The 23,309-nt window shown below is 40.3% G+C and overlaps 1 pseudogene; it reads right to left on the reverse strand.

The window, feature by feature from the left end:
- Positions 1-4,367: 4,367 nt before the first annotated feature.
- Positions 4,368-7,275, reverse strand: LOC117028846 (double homeobox protein A-like; annotated as a pseudogene).
- Positions 7,276-23,309: the final 16,034 nt, after the last annotated feature.

The following is a 23,309-nucleotide window of genomic DNA, read 5'->3' on the forward strand; positions in this document are numbered from 1 at the left end:
AGAAGGAAAGGTATTTGTGCTGAGCACACTTTAAACAAAGGTGTGATAGCAGCCAGGTAGAGAACACGAAGTGCCAGGGTTGATGTTTTACCTGTATTGACTCATTTAATCCTGCAGCCACCATACCAAGGAGCTACGTCTATTTTCAAAGGAAAAAACTGATCAGGTTGTGATGTGCCTCAGAACACACAGCTAGTACATGACTGAGAATCTGAATCTAGATTTGTCTGGCCCCCAAAGCCTTGACTTCCCATCACGATGCTTTCATAGGCTTGGTTTGTTGACTCTAAGTCAACAATTCAAGTAAAGGAGAAAAGATGAGGTTCTTAGCTCCTTCCCTGAAGTCATTCCATTTATTATTTAAAAGATCATCTGCACACAAAACAAAGAAGTCAGCCCTTTTTGGGATAATGTGATGGACACTCTCTCCTGGTCTAAAAGAGCCTCCTTTCCCCCAATTTACAAAAGTGCTATTCATGTCCATTAGTGGAAATTCCACCATGACATATTTAATCCTTTACATTAAATGTTTATTTTTCTTGGTTCTTCTTTTTAAGAGGAAAATACACCTAAAAAAGGAATGGCATATTAATCATTAAGACCATAGTCTTAATAATCAGATAATGATACACCTTTTCCTTTCTCAGAAGGGACTAGTGTATTCCAAGTTAACTGAAAAGGAAAGATAATGCTCTTTGAGTTCACAACCTGGGATTGTGGATTGCTAAGGGCACAGGGAGAAGGCAGCTAGGAAATCAGTAACAGAGAAGAGGTTAGTAAACTAGTTCCAATATTAAAACAAAAATTGTATGTTCATTGGCACAGGTCTTCACTCTTTTAGAAAAAAGTCCATAGTTTTAGCTTAGAGTTACACTGAAATAACAGTGCAATGAGCTTTTGTCCTGGAATCACCCACTGGGTACCAGCTCCCATAGGTAAGCGTAGGAGGGAAAGGACTGCATGTGCAGTGTGCTTGTACTGCCCAGACACTGCACTGAGTGCTTTATAGATCTCATCACATTCTACCTTCACCACGACCCTGAAATAGAGGTAATTAGAGCATCAAGTAGATGTTATTAATAGTAGCCATAAACCTCTCTGATTTTAAAAGAGATGCAAAAGCCAACTATCCATTATGTACAGGTCATTCATAGACAAAAATAAAACCAATATTAGTTGAGGCATCACTGGCACATGGAAAAGTACTGAATTTTAAACCAAAAATCCTGTTTTCAAGTCCTGTGTTTGCCACTAACTAGTTGTATAACTCTATGCTAGGCATCTGACTCTAAGCCTCAGTTTTCTTATCTATAGAAAAATGGGGGAGTTAATATTAGTAACTTGTCTTACCTAAATCCCAGAGCTTTCAGATGAATTTGCTAGTCCGGATTATTTGGGGTAATGATTCATCACAGATACCCAAGAGAAGGGGCTAAAAATGGGGAGGCAGATTGTCGATCCTCAGAAGAAACCCTTGGCCTATGTCACAATTTTGCTCAAGTCCAGCTCTTTCCTCTAATATCGTCTTTATCTCATGCAGGTAACCAAGCAACTTCAATCTTGGTGTCATATGAGGCTGCAGTCATCTGAGGCTTAACTGGGGCGGTAGGATCCGCTTCCAAACGTGCTCCCAGGGAAGCTGGCTCATATTCCAACAAGTTCAGTATAGACTGACTCTCTTAAAAGAAATCTAGCATGGTCAGTGATTTCCAGCCTAAGTATGGAATTTAACGGTAAAAATGGTTCTCCCACCTTGTGATAGAATTATGTCATTTTTGTGATGTAGGAGTGCTCTGGAATACAGAGTGTCTTGCTGGAATCCTCACGGGGTTCCTACTATGGCCTTCATTGCTTGAAGGAAGGAGCCTAAATGTCTGTGTGAACATTGGTAAGAAAACCTAATGCCCTTCCCAGCAAACTAAAGACTAGGAAACGGAATAGCAAATTTGTATCAAGTGTACCAATTCCTTGGAGAGGAGGGTTTCAACAAAATACTTAAAAGCACCAAAGGAAGAGTGGTACAGGATGAGAAACAATCTTTGCAGGAGGGAACTGCTCACCTGGGCGAAGTAGGTGAGTGCTTCTAGGAAATTACCTTTCCTAAGAGCTAAGCCGTGTCCCTGAAGTGTTAATGTGGCTTTGTTGAAGAAGACTATTCCGAATGCCCATTATACTCACCAGGCTTTGAATCTGGAGGGAAAATACACTCGTCTGAACAGCGATTTGAATTCCCACTTATTTAGCTTGCTTTGGAGGGAAGTTTGGAACAATTTGGGACACCAAGGTGTAGAGAATAAGCCCACTGGAGATGAGACCTCCCTGGAGAAGGGAGACCATCTTGGGGATGCTTTTGAACTCATTGAACACAGCTGCTTCACAATGAAATGGAGCTCTAAAAGTGTTGATTTTCCAAAGTTTCTAGAGCAAAGACTTAATTGGGAAAAAAAAAGCACGTGTTCTTAAAAGAATCAATACCTGTTTTCACTATTATTGGTGCAAAACTAATTGTGGTTTAAAAGATTAAAAATAATTGCAAAAACTGCAATTACTTATGCACCAACCTAATAGTAACAACGTTAAATGGCTTGCCTTTGAAAGGCTAAATAAACAGCCTTCCAGAAAAAGAGAAGCTGATATTTCTTTATTTGTGTCAAGCCTGACATTAAGGCTATCATTGAACAAAATTACCAGAAGAGTGGAACCCCAAACTGAAAAACGATGATGTTCTTCTACCTGTAATGCCTAGGCAACAAGTTCATTAAGAGTAGCAAATTAGCGTCAGTTCTCTTCCAGCCTTCCCAGTGAGGACATTTGTAGGTATTTAGAGTTTGGACCCCTTTGCTTGTTGAAACATTCCTTTTCCTTGCTGATCTTTACACGAAATATTTGTCCTGAGTATCTATACCTTACTGACAGCACTTTTAAGGCATGGGCCATCCTAAGGCTCTCTATAAAACCAGTTTCATTAAAGATTTTGTAAATGTTAAAATACCCTAGAGTGGTCACCAAATAAATTGTTACTAACTCATTTTACTTAAATTGATAGCGAATTAATGGCAGTGGTTTGGCATCTAGAAAATTCATAATTGACTTCCATTAAATTGTTCTGATCTGTACTATATTCCAGTATCCACTTCATACCATTGACAAGATCAAAATATTTTACTTCTTTTTACTGCTTAGCTATTTTCTGAGTATATTTTTATTTTATTTAAAAATAATCTTGAAAAGTTATATACAGAAAACATTAAATAGATTTATATATTAAAATACACAATTTATATTAAAATAGAAAAGCATCAGAAATATTTACATGTTATGTATTATAAAAGCTGTGTACAAAATATAAGGAAAAATAAATATATAACAAAAATAAGAAAATAATATAAGGAAAAATAAAACCCCTGTGATACCACCATTCAAAGATAACCACTGTTAGCAATTTAGTGTATATTAAAAAACCCAGTTTTTATTTCTATCACATACTTGTATATGCTGAGATCATGTGTCTGAACCTTGTTTCATTCGGTATCAAACTTATCATATCATAAGTATTTGCTATATTATTAATTTTTCATAAAATATTTTAAATTGTGTAACATTGCTTAATATGGATTTAAAATATTTTGTTTAACCTTTCTTTTATTGGGAGATTACAATTTCTCTCTAAATAAAGCCACAATTCAACTTTTTTTTTTCTTACATCATTTCCTAACCAAAGCTTCCCAGGAGTGAAAGTACAAGGTCAAAAAATGTGATCTTTTTTCAAATTTATAACGCACAGTATCACAATTGCTTTCTGTTCATCAGCAGTGTGAGAATGTCTCCGTTCTCACTCCCAAGCAGTTGGAGAATATATTTCACTAAACTCCTATATTTTCACCCAAATATTCTCATATTCTCTCTTTCTTTTTCCTTTTTTCTTTTCCTCCTTGAAATTCATTTAAGTACCTCATGATCGCTTTGCATTTCTTTGATTACTGGTGCAGTTAAATATTTTTCCTCAGATTTATTAGCCATTTATAGTCTGCTTATGTAAAATATTCTCTAGTTTACTTAAAAATAGCCTTTATGTGACTTTTCCTTTTGGCTGATGTCAAAACATTTCTAGGACTAGTTCCAATAAATGTATACATTCTCTTTTTTTAAAAAAATGATATGAATATGTTTATTTTCATTTTTCTTGACATCTGCTGAACAGTGGAGCCAGTCTCTGCGGGTAGAGCTGTGTGGTGCTTTGTATCTGTCTGCCTTCTGAAGTCATTTACCATCTCCAGAAGGCTCAGCTTCTGAAGAAGCTGAAAGTATGTTTAGAAAGGCACGATCCCAGGATGAGTGAGACAGTTTTGGAGCCCAGGCTGATGACATCAAATACACTGAATTTCTCTCTTGGTCCATCTTCTGGCTTCAAAGAAATGACAGTCGCTGGTGAGATTGGTGCCATTTTGTGAAGTTTCTATACCTTGAACTCTCTCATCTCAGAGATCTTGTTTCTGGTCTTGTTTCTCTTCTAAGGGCTCATCAAGTTCTTTTCTTTCTCTGGACATGGAATCTAGATCTTTGATTTTTGAAATCAAATTTGGACTCTTGACTCTGGAACCCCAATTTCCTTAGCAAGTTGCTCTCTGGAATCAATCCCAGGATAAGGGTTGTTTGTAAATGCTGTGATGAGGGTGTGTGAATTAGAGGAGGTATAGCTGCTATGACACCATCTGTCTTCTTAATATGAATCTTCTCTTCAGGGTGATCTTGGCCTTGGCTTGCTTCTAAGTCGTCCTCAGGTTCTGACCTTCTCTGAACTTGGTGGCTAGCTCTTCAATTCTGAAATCAAATCTGGGTTCTAGACTCTTGAGTGTTGATTTCTAAAGCAAGCTTTTGTTTGGTAGCATAACCTTGGTAAGGTTTTTGGCTGAATGTTTTGATGATGATTTTCAACTAAGCATCAAAATTTAGGCAGCTTTGTCTATGATTCTTTGCTGTGGCCTTATTTGGAGAGTTGTCTTGGGCCATGTTGGAAGAGAGTCCTGAAGTCTCAGCCTTCAACCAGGAAACCTATACATTCTCTTCTGATATAAGAAAAACTGACAAGGGTCCAGAAGTGACGATTTCTCTAATGTTACTGTTGTTCCAAAAGTTAACAAGGAACCTTTGATTCAATGATCCTGTAACATTTCACAGGACATTTATATAGTTGTAATTTTAATTCTTATACTGCATCTTGAATCTTGTGGCCCTTGCTGTAAGAACTCTTATCACTCCTTATTTTAAAATAATATTTTAAAACCAAAATTAAAATTACATTTTTCTGTATTTCATCTTAAGGCAGTGTTCTAAAAATCAACTTGGCTGTGAATTTTGGGAAAATCCTAGCCACCAGTCATAATGCTCCTATGTGCCAAGATAACTTGACTCAGAAATACCAAGTAAGAAAGATTCAAACCTACAGGATGACACTTTTCCTTTGGCACAGAATTGGCTGCACAAGAAGTTGTTCAAGGGATGTGAAAGGATATCAATTAAGAGAGACCATTTTCTTGTTTACTAAAATAGCACTTGTTCCCCAAATGGGGCTTAGATATTCAAAATGTAAGCCAAGTCATATTGCTCCTCTCCCACAATCTTGCACTGACTCTCCATTTCACCTGGAGTAGAACTTAGGCTCTTCTCCGTTGCCCCAGCATGCCAGCCTCTGCCATCTCCTCTCTGCCTTCACCTTCCCCTCCATCCTCCTCATTCACTCTGTTCCAACCACTCTGGCCTCTGGGCTATTCCTAGAATAAGCTAAGCATCCTCAGGTCTGGCCTTTGCACTGCCTGTTCTCTGGCTAGGCATTCTTCCCCTGGGCATTCATGGGGACACTTGCTTACTCTTTTTTATACTTGTTTAAATGTGACCCTCTCAGTGAGGCTTACTTACCTCCCTTACTTAACATTGCAACCTGGACTCTGTCTTCCCACACTTCTGATCCCCCTGCTACTCTACTTTTTCCCCATAATAACGATCCCCTAACATCATATATAGCTACTTATTTATTATGTTTATCAGCAGTCTCCTTGTTAGAATATACAATTCCAATAAGGCAGGGATCTTTGTTTTGTTCATCTACGTGTATCCCAAAGACTTAGAACAGTACCTGGCAAAGAGTAGACTTTCGACCACTGTTTGTGGGATAAATTTAGAATATTTTGAAGGGAAAATACAGATGGAGAGTGTGCCTTGGATGGAATTTGACTGGATATGTAGAAGTATATGACCTTATCTAGTCTTCTGTCCCCTTTTTCATAATCTCCATCATGTTATTTATTCATTGATTGGACAAATATTTATCAGTCATAGACTATGTATCAGCACTGTGCTAGATATGACAGTGAAATTATAATCTCTATATTCAGGGAATGTGTAAACTAGTAACATGTAAGAGGGCAACCAACTCAGTCTTCCTAATAGGTCAGGAAAGACAGAGTGTGCCAAACTGAGACCTGAAGCAGGAAGAGGCCAGAGGAAGGACATGGGGAGAGGATGCAAAAGGCATTCCAGAAGAAGGAGTTAGCACGTTCTTTCAAAGGTCTGGTGTGATATGGCTCCTGCTTACCCTAAATACTAAGCTAAGGAATTTAGACTTTATCCTAGAGCAGTAGGGAGCCATGAAAACATTGAAACAGAGTATAACACAGACAGATTTATTTCTTAGAAAGATCACAATGTCCTTTGACTTTCAAAGTGTTTTAAACAAGCATTTAATGAGTACTTGCTATAATTAAAATGCTCTTCCTTTGGTCTTTACGGAAAATTAGAATGGTATGTCTAGGAGAAAAATTTGTTAACCGCTTGGTAAACGATGTTTTAAGCATAAAAATCAGAGGTATTAAAAGTGTTTTCGTTTTCCAAAGTCAATTGCAATATGTTCATGCTAAAAAAGATAACGAAAATCATTTTAGAGTACATGAATTCTTTATTTTCCTTTTTAAAATTATTTTTTCTAAATCATTAAATTAAACAATTTTAAGACATGCATTTTTCTTTAGTTCTTAAAATTAAAAACTAAACAAAATGTTCAAAAAGCTGGCTGAGAAGGAAAAGGAATACACTGACAACTTGCAATGTTGGGAGACTATGTTGCTGTGTAGCACAAGCAAGTTGGTATGTTTCCTGAAAGCATGTTTGATACATGTGGCTAGAATTTACAGAGGCAAAGCTATGTACTGTACAAAGTCCTGGCCTTTTCTGCCTGGGAAGGGTAGTAGCTACCCTGTCATCGGTGTCATACACTGCCATGGGTGTAGGTGAGGTGTGAAGAGCTACCTCAGTGACACTCACCATATGTCCAATGGTGTCGCAAGAGTCCTGGTAGTGGCCTCAATAAAAAAATCTCTGGGGCAGAATATCCTGTTATGCCCTTATACCACCTTTCTGATGTTGCATGACATTTAATCACTTCTGGGATTTCATATCAGAAAGTTGGAGATGGTGAGGAGATGAAAGACATTTCCATAAGAGGTTTTGTAGCTTGAGGTTAGATTTTTTTACATTCTTAATTGAATCTATCTGTTCAAAATTTGTCAAATTCAAAACAGTGCTATTGATTCTGCAAGAGACAGATTTTATCGTGTACTTTCTGCAGAACAAGACTAAATAACTTAATTATTTGAGCTCTGTTTTTTGTATTTCTGGGGTGTTTTCCAACACCACTGAGTAATTCTCCAGTTCTTATCAGACACTTACTGGGTATCCTACACATTTAACTCAATTATGACACTATGTACCTGAAGATAGTGTCAGATCCCACAGGTTAAGAGCTTAATCTCAAGCCCCCACAACCCCCTTCCCAGGACTCTAAACCACTTCATTAGCATAAAACCAGGTGTGTTCCAAAGGGGCTTGCTATGAATAACAAATGACATTCCTGTCTCCCAGGGAATTCCAAGGATTTTAGTAGCTCTGCCAGAAACCAGGGACAAAGACCAAATATATTTCTTATTATACCATAGTATCACCCTCTCTGTATCTTTTTCATAACAATGGTTAAGAGTATGGATTCTAGAGTCAGACTACCAAACCAGGTGCTGCAACTAACTAGATTTGCGACCTCAGACCAGTTACTTAATCTCTTTTTGCCTTAGTTTTTTTATCTGTAAAATGGAGATAATAACAGTGATGAAGTTCAGGATATGCTACCCCAAAATATGGCATCTTGGCATATTAAATATCTTAAGATGAAGAAATTTAAAAAGACAGCAGAAGCAGGAAGGTCACTCAACCTCTCCCTCTTCACCCTTCTTCCCTGAATCAAGTCCTGAAATTCCCAGGTGAAAGATGTCCTTCCTGTGCCAGGAAGGGAGACATTCTTATCACCAGAGATGGGGAATTTGGGGCCAAGAATCCATACAAACAAACCGTGTTTAACTAAACCCTGTTTTTCCAGTGACTTCTTCACCATTTAATATCCCTATCCCAAACCCCTTTGTCTTGTCGATTATTCACAAATTTATCATTTCTTTGTCTAAAAGGTATAAAAAGTTCCTGTTCTGGTCACTTCTTCAGGTCTTCATTCTTTAATGAAGGCTGCCATGTACATGTAAAAATTTAATAAAATTTGTAAGCTTTTCTCCTGCTAACCTCTTTGTTAGTTGAATTTTCTGACCCAGCCAGGGACCCTAAGAGGGTAGAGGAAAACTTTTAACTCCTGTGCAATCTCATAGCATTGTATTTAGTTAACATCTGTAGATTCCTTGGAACAGTGCCTGGACAGTGTGAGAGCTTTATAAATATTACCTATTATTATCTACCCAGTTTTACTTGTCTCACAGTGCTTTGAAGAAAGTCAGCATTAAAAAAATTCCCGGAGGGGTGGCCGGTTGGCTCAGTGGGTTAGAGTGTGATGCTAATAACACCAGGGTTGCCAGTTCGATCCCCACATGAGCCACTGTGAGCTGTACCCTCCTTAAAAAAAAAAAAAAAAAAAAAAAAAAAAATCCCCTGAAATAGGTAAATACCAATTCCAGAATTAATAAAACTATTTGAAAATTGATCATATCCCATTTTAACTCATCTGATGGCATATACAATGAACAATGATCACACTCATGTCTAAATTAACCCTAACAAATCAACACTGAACTGAAACTTTGAGAGCGTCAATATAGTGTACATTTGGTTTTGTTTTGTAATTGTTTCTGCTAAAATAGCAGGCTTTTCTATCATGCTTTTTGTCTTATTTCCTGCAGTTATAATTATTGAAGTTCAGAACAATCATGCTTTGATTGCTGCATTTAAATAATATAAGCCTAAGAGTTGTACATCTTAACCCACATTAAGGTGTTAGAACTTTTAAAAGATAAACTGACACATATTAAAATTTTTAAGAGTATAGAGATTACTGGTCAAGATGGTGGGGTAGATAAATGCTGTGTTCATTTCCTCTCAAAACCACATCAATTACAACTAAACCACAAAACAACCATTATTAAGAATCACCTGAAGTCTAGCTGACCGGAAGTCCTACAACTACAGACATACAGAAGAAACTACCCTGAGACTTGTAGGAGGGGCAGAGATGTGGAACAGGTTGGTCCCACACCCACATGTGACCATTAAAAATTGGGAGGGATATTTCAGCTGTGGAGGTCCTCCCCTGAGGAGCAAGGGATCCCAGCCCCTCCCCAACCCAGGGTTTCAGTGCCAGGGAGAGAAGTCCCCATAATTTCTGGCTATGAAAACCAGTGGAGATTATGGCTGAGTGAGGTGGAGGGTGGCTGCACTCCCAGGTGCTCCTCTTCATGGGCCCACGCACAGACTTACTCACTGACAGAGTCACTTACTCTGAGCTCCAGTGCTGAGGCAGCAGCTCAAAAGGTGCCAAGGACAAACAGGGAGGAGCTGAATTGTCTGGATGCAGGGTGAGGGTTGCAGGGGCAGCTTTCTCCCTGATGGAGGAGCTGGCGGAGCCATTTTGTTGTTGTTGTTGAGCCCGCCTCCTTCCTGCATGCAGAGGCATGCAGATGCCCTATCTGAGTCTCCATCAAATTGACTATCACCTTTCCTCTGCCCCACCCTAGTGAGTCCTTGAGACCCCACCCCACCCAATTTTTGGGCACACCCAAGCTGCTTCTAGTAGTTTTTCTGTCTAAAAAAATCTACCTTGGCTCATGCTGTAGACTTTCCTAAAGTCTCTCAGAGGTTCACAAAACCCAAACAAGTAACATCTGTCTTTGGTTGTCTCATACCACTGTCTAAGCAGCCCTAAGCCCAGCACTAGTGGCAGCTGGCCATGGTTTGTGGCTTGGCCTCTCACGCCTCCAAGCAGAACACAGGTGATGGCCATCTCTGGATTGCTTTGTGGCTCATGCAATATATCCATGGGCAGGACACGGACTGCAGCTGAAATTGGCCTGTAGCAGGTACCCTCCCAGAAGGCCATATGGCTGGCAGACCCAATGACCAGCTTGACTGTGCCGGAGCATCACCTGGCCACCTCCAAGGATGACACACCCAAAAGCAAATTGGGCAGGCACCAGAGCCCCACTAAAATAAACCCTGCTCTGTAGGGTCACCCCTACACAACAGCTCCTCCACCGTAGTCACAGCCAGTCCTCACATCCAATCAGCCTGAGGGTCAATCCCTCCCATTGATATGCAAACAACAATCAAGTCTCAACTACAACAGGAGGGCACACAACTCACAAGGGAGATACCTGCAGCACCCAGGTCTGGTGACCAAGTAGACTGATCCACTGGGTCTCTCAGGACATCTACTATATAAGGTTACTCTACTAAGATCAGGAGGCATAGCAGCCCTACATAGAAACAAACAGAGGGAGGCAGCTAAATGGGGAGACAAAGGAACATGTCCCAGATTAAAAGAACAGAACAAAACTCCAGAAAAAGACCTGAACAAAATGGAGACAAGCAATCTACCAGATGCAGAGTTCCAAACACTGGTTATAAGGATGCTCAATGATCTCTGGAAGAACTTCAACAAAGAGATAGAAGCAAGAAAATGGAGATAGAAAATATAAACAAGAACCAGTAAGAAATAAAGACTATATAAATGAAATGAAGAATACATTAAAAGGAATCAATGGTAGACTAGATGAAGCAGAGGATCAAATTAGCAATTTAGAAGATAAGGTAGCAGAAAACACACAAATAGAACAGCAAAAAGAATCAAAAAAAAAAAATGAGGGGAGTTTAAGGGGCCTCTGGGACAACATCAAGCATAACAACATTCACATCATGAGGTACCAGAAGGAGAAGAGAGAGAGCAAGTAATTGATAACCTATTTTAAGAAATAATTACTGAAAACTTTTTCTAACCTAGCAAAGGAAATAGACATACAAGTCCAGGAAGCATGGAGAGCTCCAAACAAGATGAACCCTACGAACCCCACACAAAGACACATAATAACTAAAATGCCAAAGGTTAAAGACAGAGAGAGAATCTTAAAAGCAGCAAGAGAAAATCAGTTAGTTACCTACAAGGAAGCTCCCATAAGACTAACAGCTGATTTCTCAACAAAAACTATGCAGGGCAGAAGGTGGGAAATATTCAAAGTAATGAAAAACAAGGACCTACAACCAAGACTACTCCACCCAGTAAAGCTATCATTTAAAATAGAAGGACAGATAAAGAACTTTCAAGACAAGAAAAAACTAAAGGAGTTCCTCACCAACAAACCAGTATTACAAGGAATGTTAGAGGGACTTCTTTAAGACACACACACACACACACACACACACACGCACACACACACACACACCAAAAATATGAATAATAAAATGGCAATAAGTACATATCTATCCACAATTACTTTAAATGTAAATGGATTAAATGCTCCAATCCAAAGATAGGGTGGATGAATGGATAAGAAAATAAGACTCATATATGTTGCTTACAGGAGACTCACTTTAGATTGAAAGACATACATCGACTGAAAGTAAAGGGATGGGGGAAATATATTTCATAAAAATGGAAACAAACAAACAAAAGTATTGTGGTATCAATACTTATACCAGATAAAATAGACTTTAACACAAAGTTATATAAGAAGAGACAATGAAGAACCCAGTAATCCCACTTCTGAATAACTATTCAAAGAAACCCAAAACACTACTTCAAGGAGACATGTGAATCCATATGATCATTACAGCATTGTTTACAATGGCCAAGATGTGGAGGCAGCCTGGGTGTTGTCAATAGGTGAATGGATAAAGAAAGGTGAATGGATAAAGGTGAATGGATAAAGGTGGTATATATATACAGTGGAATATTGCTCAGCCATGGAAGGGAATGGGTTCTCACCATCTGTGGTGGCATGAATGGACCTGGAGGCTATTGTGCTGAGTGGAGTAAGCCCGACAGCTAAAGACAGATGCAATGTGATTTTGCTTATATGTGGAATCTAAAGAACAAAACGAACAAAGAAACAAAACAGGAACAAACTCATAAATACAGAGAACATATTGATGGTTGCCAGATGGGAGGGGGGTTGGGATGGGTGAAAAAAGGGAAGGAACTAAGAAGTAAAAATTGGTAGTTACAAAATAGTCATGGATACATAAAGTAAAGCATAAGGAATATAGTCAATGATATGGTAATAACTATGTATAGTGCTAGGTGGGTACTTGAGTAGTCAGGGGGATCACTTCTTAAATTATATAAATTTCTAACCACTATATTGTACTCCTGAAATTAATATAAAATAATATTGAATGTCAACTGTAATTGAAAAATTAAAGGGGGAAGGGGAAGGTGAAGGGGAATAAAAATTTCAAATGTTCAGGTATCAAACAAATTAAGTTATGGGGATGTAATATGCAGCCTGGGGAATATAGTCAGTAATATTGTGATAGCGTGGTACGGTGTTAGATGGTTGCTGGACTTATGGTGATCACTTCTTTAAGTATATAAATGTTGAGTAACTATTGTGTACACCTGAAACAGATACGATATTATATGTTAGCTATATTTTAATAAAAATCTTTAAAAATTTTTTAAGAGTTTATATGAACAAAAATTTGTTTGAATCAGTCAGTGCCAAATTGGAGTTCACCCACAGGAGTTCAGGGAAGCACTTTTATAGAGAAGATGAAGAAGCAAAACAAGTACATTTTCTGATTGGCTATAGCTTTAGCATCTGCTTTATTTGGAAAAGCATAGTTAGCTGTTTGTGATTAGATGTCCTTAGGTTTCAATTTCTTAGCCTTGAGGGATTTACATGCTAAGATTTTGGTTCACTTATGTATGTTGCTAATAAGACATTAGCACCACTTCAGTCTAATGGTCCCCTTGTTTAATTAATTTAAGAAAGCAAATGCAGCAGTCAATGATGCCACTGAAGTAACAGAGTGGAACTGAAACATGCCCCTAAACATGCCTCCCCAAAGGACCTTATTTAAGATGCACTGGAATCCCCCACGCAGTTAACAAAAGCAAGCAGTGACCATAATATCAAAACTAAATTATTTACGCCTTAAGATGACTTAATCTGAAATGGTAAATTTTCCTTTGTTCGGGTCTTAAAGTTCCTCCTGTTTGGAATTCAGCAGTAGGGATTAGCTTGGATAAGCCAGAAATTGCTGGTCATGTTCAGAAAATGTAAGACATGTCTTTATTTTGGCTTCTATCCTTTTAAAGATCATACAAATATGCTCATGATTGGAACCATATATTCTTCTTTGCAGACTCTCATGCTGAAAAGGGAAAAGTTTACACTAATGGCATTTCTCCCTAGTCCCATCACAAATATTTATTGAGGAACGATTATGTCTCAGGCACTGTTCTAGATACTGAAAAACAGCAGTGGAAAAAAGGAGGACAAAAGTCCCTGCCCTCATAAAGTATACCTCGTGGAGTATATTCCTTGTGGAGGAAACTAAGATAAAATAAGTTAATCAAATACATAATGTGACAAAGAGAAATCTCTTTAAATAGAGTGGGCAGGCCTCACCCAGAAGGTTTAGCAAACATCTCAAGGAGATGAGGGCTTTCTGGGAGAGGAGCATTCCAGGCCAAGGACCCACGAGACACAACAGCTCTGAGGTGGGGCAGGTGTGGTGTGTTTGAGGAACACAACAGGGTCACTGCAGAAAAGTGAGCAAGGCAGGTGGAACAGGACGTAAGTTTAGAGACATAGAGACATGAGGGTAGGCATGCAAATCATATGGGAGCTTGTGATTACTCTAAGGATTTCAGCTTTTACTCGGCTAATGGGAAACGAGGAGTTTTGAGAAGAGGAATGACAAGAAGAGTGACTTACCTTTGAAAGAGATCATTACGGCTATTGTGTACAGAACACACTGAGGGGGAGAAGGGAGACCAGGTAAGAGGCTATTTCTGTAATTCAGGTGAGAGATAACGGTACCTTTGATTATGCTAATATTAGTGGTAGTAGTGAGAAGTGGATGGATTCTGGACATTTTGGGATGTATAACCAACAGGATTTGCAAATGGATAGGCTGTGAGGTGTAAGAGCAGGAGAAAAATCAAGAAGGACTCCAAAGTTTTTCGCCTGAGGAACTGGAAGTTTGGAGTTGCCATTTGCTGAGCATTGTGGTAAGGACCAAAATGAGATAAACAGTTTTGAAGAGGTGGAGATCAGAGGTGCAATACTGCACATGTTAAGTTTGAGATACTGTGGGGACAGAGTCAGGAGAGCGGTTTCCAGGCTCTCGCCCTCACTTGGAAAGGTGCTCACTCGGGTAGTAAATGGCCATTAACTGTGATTGGATGGCCATCAGCTGTGGCTAGTTGGCTGTCAGCTGTAACCAGTGAGCCATTGGCCACTAATATAACTGCCGTGGCTACGCTAGCAGCAAATGGGGGCTAGCAAGAAGATGGGGGCTGAGCTAGCAAGCGCGGATTGCGGTTAGCACAGCGGATTGCAGCTAGCAAGTGAGGGGGGTTGGCACAGAAGTAGATGGCAGGTTGCGGATTGTGTGGCTCCTGCTTCCTGTGTCTCCAACGCAGCCGCCAGCAAAACTATAGTGGTATGACTCCCCTATCTATGGCTCCACGGGTGTTCCTCTTTGGCCTCACCATCTCCTGCGTTCTTATGTGCAAAGCGGAACCAGAGACCCCGCGTGACACCCGGCATGACAAATGGTGCAGCGAGCAGGGTATGGTGCCGGCCCAAGCTCTCTGAAGGTCTGTGGAGCAGTTTGTGTGTATGAACACTCAGTCTCAGGAAGACCAGGAGGAGCAGCAGCTGGAGAGCTGCCCCCCTTGGAGGAGTGGGAAGACGTGAACGGTTCCCCAACCAGCATAGGCCAGAGAAAGCGAAGGTCCTTGCGGCCCTGTGGGCTGGGAAGTGCTTGCTGAGGCCCTCACCCCAGGATGGGGAGGACTTGGAGCCCTTGCCCTGCGGAGAGTGCACATTGTGGGGTCGGCACACAGCCCTGGCAGATGACTGTGGACTACGGGGAATTGCCTTCCAACCCTGATTTGATGAACCGCTTGACTGTTTCGTTGGGAACTCACCACCATGTAGTGGAACTGGCAGATGTTTGCTTTTGTGTCTCAACTGGTCACCATCAAGAATATGTGACAGGCCCTGGCTGTGTCCAAGAAGTCTAGCTGTGCCCAGAAACACTGGTGGTGCCCTGAGAGGCCCTGGCTGTGTCCAGGAAATCGGGCTGTGCCCAGAGACAGTAGCGGTGCCCTGAGAGGCCCTGGCTGTGCCCGGGGAGACTGGTGGTACCTAAGAAGCCCAGGAAGTCTGGCTGTGCCCAGAAGGACTGGTGGTGCCCTGAGAAACCCTGGCTGTGCCCAGGATATTGCATTTACCTCCAGGCTCCTCGCACAGGGCCCCTCGCGGAAGACGCTTTTCACGTAGATTGTGATGCGAGACCCTGTAGGGGTGGAATGTGGGGACAGAGCCAGGAGTGCAGTTTCCAGGCTCTCGCCCCCATGTGGAAAGGTGCTCACTCGGGTAGTAAACGGCCATCAACTGTGATTGGATTGCCATCAACTGTGGCTAGTTGGCCGTCAGTTGTAACTAGTGCATCATTGGCCACTAATATAACTGCCGTGGCTACGCTAGCAGCAAATGGGGGCTAGCAAGAAGATGGTGGCTGAGCTAGCAAGAGCAGATTGCAGTTAGCAGGGCAGATTGCAGCTAGCGAGATTGGTTGGCACAGAAGTAAATGGTAAGTTGCGGATCGTGTGGCTCCTGCTACCTGTGTCTCCAACCCAGCCGCCAGTGAGACTATAGTGGTATGACTCCCCTATCTGTGGCTCTGTGGGTGTTCCTTTTTGGCCTCACCATGTCCTGTGTTCTTATGTGGGGAGCGGGACCGGAGACCCTGCATGACACCCTGCATGACAGATACCTATTCATTAGATATCTGAGCAGTGATGTTGAATAATCAGTTTGCTTTATGATTCTTCTGTGAGCTGAATATAGTTCTAACAGCTAAGTGCTTCCATAGCACTGACACTTTTGAATTGCTACTTGATATAAAATATGTTTATGAACTTCTGTAAGTTCAGAACTTTAACCCTACTTTTAGAGAAAGCACACTAATAAAAGTAAGACTATAACTTGTGTGCTTATAGTGTGTAGAAACCATCCCCAAATAGCGCTAACCCCACCTACAGCAGCTGTACAGGTCATCAAAGGGCAAAACAGTGCAGGTTTCACTGCAATTAGGTCTCAGATAAGCAGTGTTTTTTAGGGTCTTCCCCCTCTTCGATACTAAGTGTAAATTGCTTCGATTTTCAAGCACGAGGCAAAATGGTGTTTCTTGTGCCAGATATGTATTTTTGCATAAAACTCGTTGGAAAGGCATCAGCATGAATCCCCAAATTCCCATTGACCTCTGACAGGCATGGCAGTTACACCAAGAAATGGAGTGTGAAAAATGAAAAGGAAGAAATGTAGAGATAAATCTGGAGCAACAGGATGGCACGAGGAAATTTCAGGAAGTACAAAACTCAAAACAGAGGGGAAAAATCCAAATGACAGCTAGAGAAAGCAGGTAACCTCAATGAGAACAGCCAGCCTCTGTGCACACACTTGTACAATAACAGGAAGTGGTGGGGACTGCAGTGAGAGGCAGAGCATAGGTTTCCTCCCATGGGAATGGGGGATGGTCCCTTGTTGTCAGGTAGGACTGGGAGCACAGTGCAGCCAGATCTTGTCTTATTTCCAGAATACTAGATATCTAGTTAGTTACATTAAATCTCCTGATTTTTAAATGTTGGTATTTAGTTCACATTTTCACAAAGCACTATGTAAGCCAAACAAAACACATCTGCAAGGTGCTTTTGGTTTGTAGCTCCAAACTTCTAACTTTGCTATTTACATACAAATAGTTTTAATTATTGACTGAATTGAGCCATTAAATCCCTACATGCTGTGTTTCCCTGAAAATAAGACCTAGCTGGACAATCTGCTCTAATGCGTCTTTTGGAGCAAAAATTAATATAAGACCCGGTCATAATATAATGTAATATAACATAACATAACATAATATAATACCAGCTCTTATATAATATAATATAAAACCGGGTGTTATATTAATTTTTGCTCCAAAAGACGCATTACAGCTGATTGTCTGGCTAGGTCTTATTTGCGGGAAACACGGTAGTTATGACAATTATTTCTCCCACACAGGAGAAATCATTCTTTTTTTGTATGTGATCTGAATTTTCTGTGTCGATATGAAGTCCCAATATTCAGATACAAAAGAGTGAAAACAGAGTAATAATACAATAAAAATAATTCTTTACCTTTTAGGGATTTTTAAAAAACAAAGTTATGAATTTGTTACTATTTTTCATAAATCTCAAATTAAAGTTAAGTCTACCTTAAGTATGAAGCAAAGGGAGGCAGAGTCATGCTCTACTGCTTCCAAACCACGTTGATATTTTGCACGTTTCTCCTGGAATTTTTTTTAAGGATGTTCAGCTTCAGAAAATATGTAGGCTGATGGGAAAGGATAGGTTCTGATGGGAAGAGACAAGTAGAAGGAGAGATTTGCATTATGATTAAGGTTAGTCTTCATGGTCTTTCCTATAACTCATCTTCTCCATCATTCTATAAAGACATCTTCCTTGAACAGCAAGAATACTGGACGATTGAACAGATTCAAGGGAATTCTTAAACTCAATTCATTGGGATCCAGTGACAGCCTCCAAACTGGGATGGCCCCATGAGGCCGCTGGCCCCTGGTTCAGGTGCTGTGGTTTGAGAGGGATCTGGGAAGAGTTCTATCTTCCAAGGAACTTTCCTAAGAGACTCTTGCACTATGATGGCTTCATTTCTACTCGTACAGATAGATGTGGGGGAGAAAGGAAAGTCTTCGTTATTTTTTTTTTTTAATTAATTGAGAGAACAGTTATTCTCAGAGTGGGGAAATATTTTAAAACTCTCATCAGCTAACAGGGTAGGTGAAAGAGTGACTTTTTTTTTTTTTTTTTTCCCCTAACAAGGGCAGGGAACTGAGGGAGCAAGATCACAAAGTAATGGCAGAAGCTCCAGAAGTCTGGAAAGGGGATGCTGACCTGGAGATGTGAGAATGTCAATTAATTCTGCCTGTTGCGACCTCCAATTCCCAGAAAAGCAGGAGTGCAGGTAGAGTCTTCAAATCACTTTTCATATGGTCCCACCAATCAAAATGTCCTCAGGGTTTTTTTTTTTTTTCATTTTGTTTTTTTGTTTTGTTTTGTTTTGTTTTTTTTTAGGAAATTTTTAAAAATCATGTATTACCTGAGATGAAAATAGAAAATGATTTCAAATTTATAGAGTGGAAGGACAATTTTAGTTAACTTTACCCACACCCCCATTACATAGATAACTCCAAATCCTTTCAGGAAAACATTTAAGGACTGGGGAAAAGATATGTGAAAGGTATGGAGGAAAAAGTGAGGTTGGATGAGCTTGGCTCAGGAAGAAGATGATGAATGCCTCTGAGTCACTTACCCATATATTCAGCAGCCCTGCCTTTGAAAAATTTGAGGAGATTTGCTGACATAAGGCTAGGAGACATAAACCTGAGGTCGGAAGCTGCAGTTGAAAATCTGGTCCTTCTCACAAATAAGGAAGTTTTTATTCTGCTGTGGGCTCTGGTGTAGGTGGCAGCTAGCCCTGTGTCTTCTCAATGATTTCTCTGGCACTTTGTAAGACCTTGTAGAATTTCAGGATATTAGTGTTTCTCCCTGACTTACTCTTCATAAGTGGTCCCTTTCGCTGCCCTTTGCTACCACTTAGTTCCATACAAAACTCCTTCTATTAGAAAAAAATAGTGGAGGTGCTTTTCTCTCTTCCATTGCCTTAGCAAGTTAGAGAATATTATTTCTTTTAAGAGGGTCATTGTATTATTTTTGTTTAATAACTGTGTGTTATGAATATTTAGTCATCTAATGGGATCTAACTGTGTTCTCAACCCACAATAGCTTTAGATAAAGGGGTGCTTTCATTGAAAGATTATGCTGCTTTTTCATATCTCAAAGGGGTAAAACTCACCAAATACCGTGTTGGAGACACTTATTGGTTAGTTTCAAAGATCTGAACTTGACAGCAATTTCTTTGTGTTGGATAATGGTTCTTTACCAAGTTAGGTTATCAGCCATCATTCCCATTTACAAATACTGTGGTACTTGACTGAATCACATCAGAAATATGTAATTCTATACCAGCTCACATATTTAATAGAGCGTTTCTTTGCTCTGAGTCCCCTGGGTTTTTCTTCACCCCCCCCCCCCCCGCCCCATGCTGTCCTAATAGCTCAGTAATTAGTGGAAGCAATTCCCTTCAACAAAGATAGGCACATAAGGGAAGGCAAAATAAGGGCTGAGCTGGGAAACAGCACCATGGAAACAGACATACAGCAAAAGAGGAAGAGACCCTGGATTCTACTCAGGTTGAGTCTGTTGATGGCAGGACCTCTATGGAGGGAATCCCTCTTCCTTTCCACTGTCCAGCCATTGACGGGAATGTAGAAGTACCACCACAGAAGCTGAAGCTGCTACTATTAAGTCAGATGAAACTGTGCTGGCATCCTCCAGGCCCACAGCATTATACATTCTGTTTTGGGTGGGTAAGAGTGAGTTTTGGCATCAGATTTCCATGAATTCAAATCTGTTCATTACCCATAACTAACAAGTTACTTAACCATTCAGAGCCTCCATTTTCTTGCCTCTAAAATCAGGATGATAACGTACCTGCCTCATTGGGTTGTGTGAGGATTAAAGGAAATGGTTTAGGCAAAACGCTTAGCACAGTGCTTGATAAAGCAATTTAGGAATTCTTTCCTCTATAGTATGGATTATATGAAATGTTTGGCAAGCTCATCATCACTGTGGATTAGGCAAAGAGGAAGGATAATAGAATATTGGTATGAGAGGAGAGAGAAGGGAAAACAGACTAGAACAGAACAACCCCAGTGAGAGGGAGAACACAAATAGCTCTAAATGGAAAGAGGCAGACAAAGAAGCAGAAAGAACCTTTAGATAAGGTGAGCCCCAGGCATAACCATACGTATTATAAGAAAATCACTTGACTGTAGCATTCTAGTCCAACTCCTGTGCTTTCTTTTCTCACCTTCATCCCATGCTTAGCCTCATCTCATGTATTTTATCATGTCCCTCTTCTTCCCCATACATTTTTCCTGTATAATTCCCCCCTTTTCCTCCCTTATTCTTGTTCTCTCTCCACACCCATTTTCTTGCTCTTCATTCTTACCAGTACCTCCACTGTGATTTATTTCTCTTTTGCTGTTCTTTTAAAGCATTGCTCTCTCTAGCTTGCCAGCTGCTTCATTTTTTTGTCCCTTCCAGGTCATAAGAAGACTATTATTCCTCTTTCTCTAAAAACAATCCTCTTTTTCCTAACCATTTAACAAATTCCCTCTTAATCTCCTATTTATATCCATTATTATCTGCCCATTGGTTTTCATTATTTCTTGGCTAAGTTTTATTGTTCGCGCCAGTTGGATATGCCAATCAAGGGCCATTCACCACACACAAGCTAAATACAAGTGTTTGCTTGCAGACTTTAAATTTTTTTTTGTATTTTAAAACTTTCATTAGAGAACATTGCTGTATGAACAACAGGCCTGTCCAATATCATCTTATGAGAGATAATAAACATATAATGTTTAAAGTGGCTTTACTTCCATCAGAGATACTTTGGAATACAAAAGTGTTAAAAATTGTCTGGGGCTATTTAAACAACAATTGCCCAAATTGTTCAATCCCCCAAAATGATTGCTCTTGCCTTTGCCAAGCCAATTGAAGACAAAAGTGGGTTTTAGGCTTAGATTATCTCCTGATTGTTTATACCATCTTAATGAGCTAGTGCGTTGTGAACCCAGACTTTACTTTACTAAGAGTGTGCATATGCATAAATGTAAGACTGAATGGAAAGCAGTTTCCCAAGGACCGAGGCTAGTCTAGATGCCACCCTGAGATAGCCGTTGGTTGAGAGGACCCACTTCTTCTGCCATAGGCTCTTCCTCTTTCCATTTGCTTGAGTCAGAGGGGCTGGTTTACTACAGCAGGATAGAGAAGAAATAATTAATTTGTGTTTGCACTTTTTTTGTGAATCTGGCTAAGTTAACTCTTTACTAAAGACCACACTCAAATGAGTCTTGAGGAAGCCACACTAAGAACGTACCCTCAAAGTCCCAACACATCAAAACTTGCCCATTATGTGGCATGTGCCTTTAAGAATACCTATTCCTTCATCTCTGAAATGGAGGAAAGATTATAATAATTTGGTTTGGGAAAAACAAAAAGAAAAATGTGTCAGTAGTTGAAAAACCTGGGTTCTGACCCTGATGCCCCCACCACCCCTACCTGGGGCTCTGGGCATGATGCCACTTTGCTCTTTTCATCTCACTATTCTCATTTATGAAGTAAGTTTGCCCTGGGTATTAGGAGGATAACCAGAGAGCTGAACAATCACATAAACATAAAGAGCTCCTCTGAAAAGTTCACTTTGTGACATGACGTATTACAGGTGGTACGAATGGGACTGAGGTGATCATGACTGTGATCTGGTCAAAGCTCTTACCTAGTGCTGAAAGCAGTAATTGCACAGGCTCTAGAGCCAGAGTAATCGCCTTGCCACATCTTAACTGTGTGTCCTCGCTTCCGTTTCCTCATCTCTAAAATGGGACTAATAATCGTCCTGGGATGATTGTGAATATTACATTAGTTCACATGGGTAAAGCTCTCAGAGTCTCTAGATATATAAGTGTCTTATATAAGAATTAGCTATTATTTTGAGGATACTCAGGCAGCTAAAGTGTTACCAAGGGCATCGTTACTCTTTGGGAGGGCCCCTTAGCTTTAGACCCCTGCTGCATTCTTTCTGTCCAAGCCAGGTCTTGGAAACCCGCAGAACCAGAGTTAGTTTAGCATCTTTGGGTTTGCCTGATGAGCAGGGCCATACTGCATCAAACTCTTCTGAACTTTCCTTACATCAGACCTATATCTGAGGGAGACCCAAAGTTGCATCCCTGGACTTGGCCTCCATCCCTATAGAGGCCTGAAGCGAGAGGGTCCAAAGATGCAGGACTAGCTCATACCTCCAAGGTGTATGGGACCTCAGTGCCCAGGGCTGCCTGCTGGGCTGGGGCATGTATCATTCCAGACCCTGTTGGGTTCCTGAATGTCCTTCTCCTTTATCTCTTCATAATATCTTTTTAAAAGCAAGATAATGAAAGGAGGGTCTTCATGTTTTTGCATTTTCTTTTAATGGCATGCATCCTTTGGTTTAAATTTAAACATTTTGTGCACAATATCAGTCAGAAGCCAGCACATGAATTCTCTCCATAGAGGAAACATCAGTTAATAAAACTGGGCTCCAGTACACACTATTTATTCATTTATAATACCTCATTGTCTGTCTGACTGATGGATAAATCCTGTCCACAGGCCACTGGGCAGACCTAATAGGGGAAACTTTATGGAGTCCAAGCTTTCATGACCTGCTATCTTTTACTTATGTCTTATTTTAGCTGATCATTTTAATGAGCTTGATTGCAAAATGCCTAGATAAGCAGCTTTAAGAATTGTGTACGCTTCTGAAACCCAAAGGTAGCAAGGAAAACATCTGGCCCTTCCATTACTTCTGGCCCTTCCATTACTTCTAGCTGCTCCTCATTTCAAAGGTTTCTCTCTTGGGCTCTATGGAGAGCATCAAGATAAGCAGTACGTGCCTCTCCCTCCCTGTGGCATCACCATTAGCTCCTTCTGGAAACCACCTCCAAATTGGTCTTTTCTGTCTCTCCTCCCTCTCATTCCAGTCTCTCTAACACTCTGCAGCTAAATTTATCTACCTTCCTTGCTTAGCACTTTCCTCAGG

Source organism: Rhinolophus ferrumequinum, chromosome 10 (assembly GCF_004115265.2).
Source record: "Rhinolophus ferrumequinum isolate MPI-CBG mRhiFer1 chromosome 10, mRhiFer1_v1.p, whole genome shotgun sequence".
Lineage (NCBI taxonomy): Eukaryota > Metazoa > Chordata > Mammalia > Chiroptera > Rhinolophidae > Rhinolophus > Rhinolophus ferrumequinum.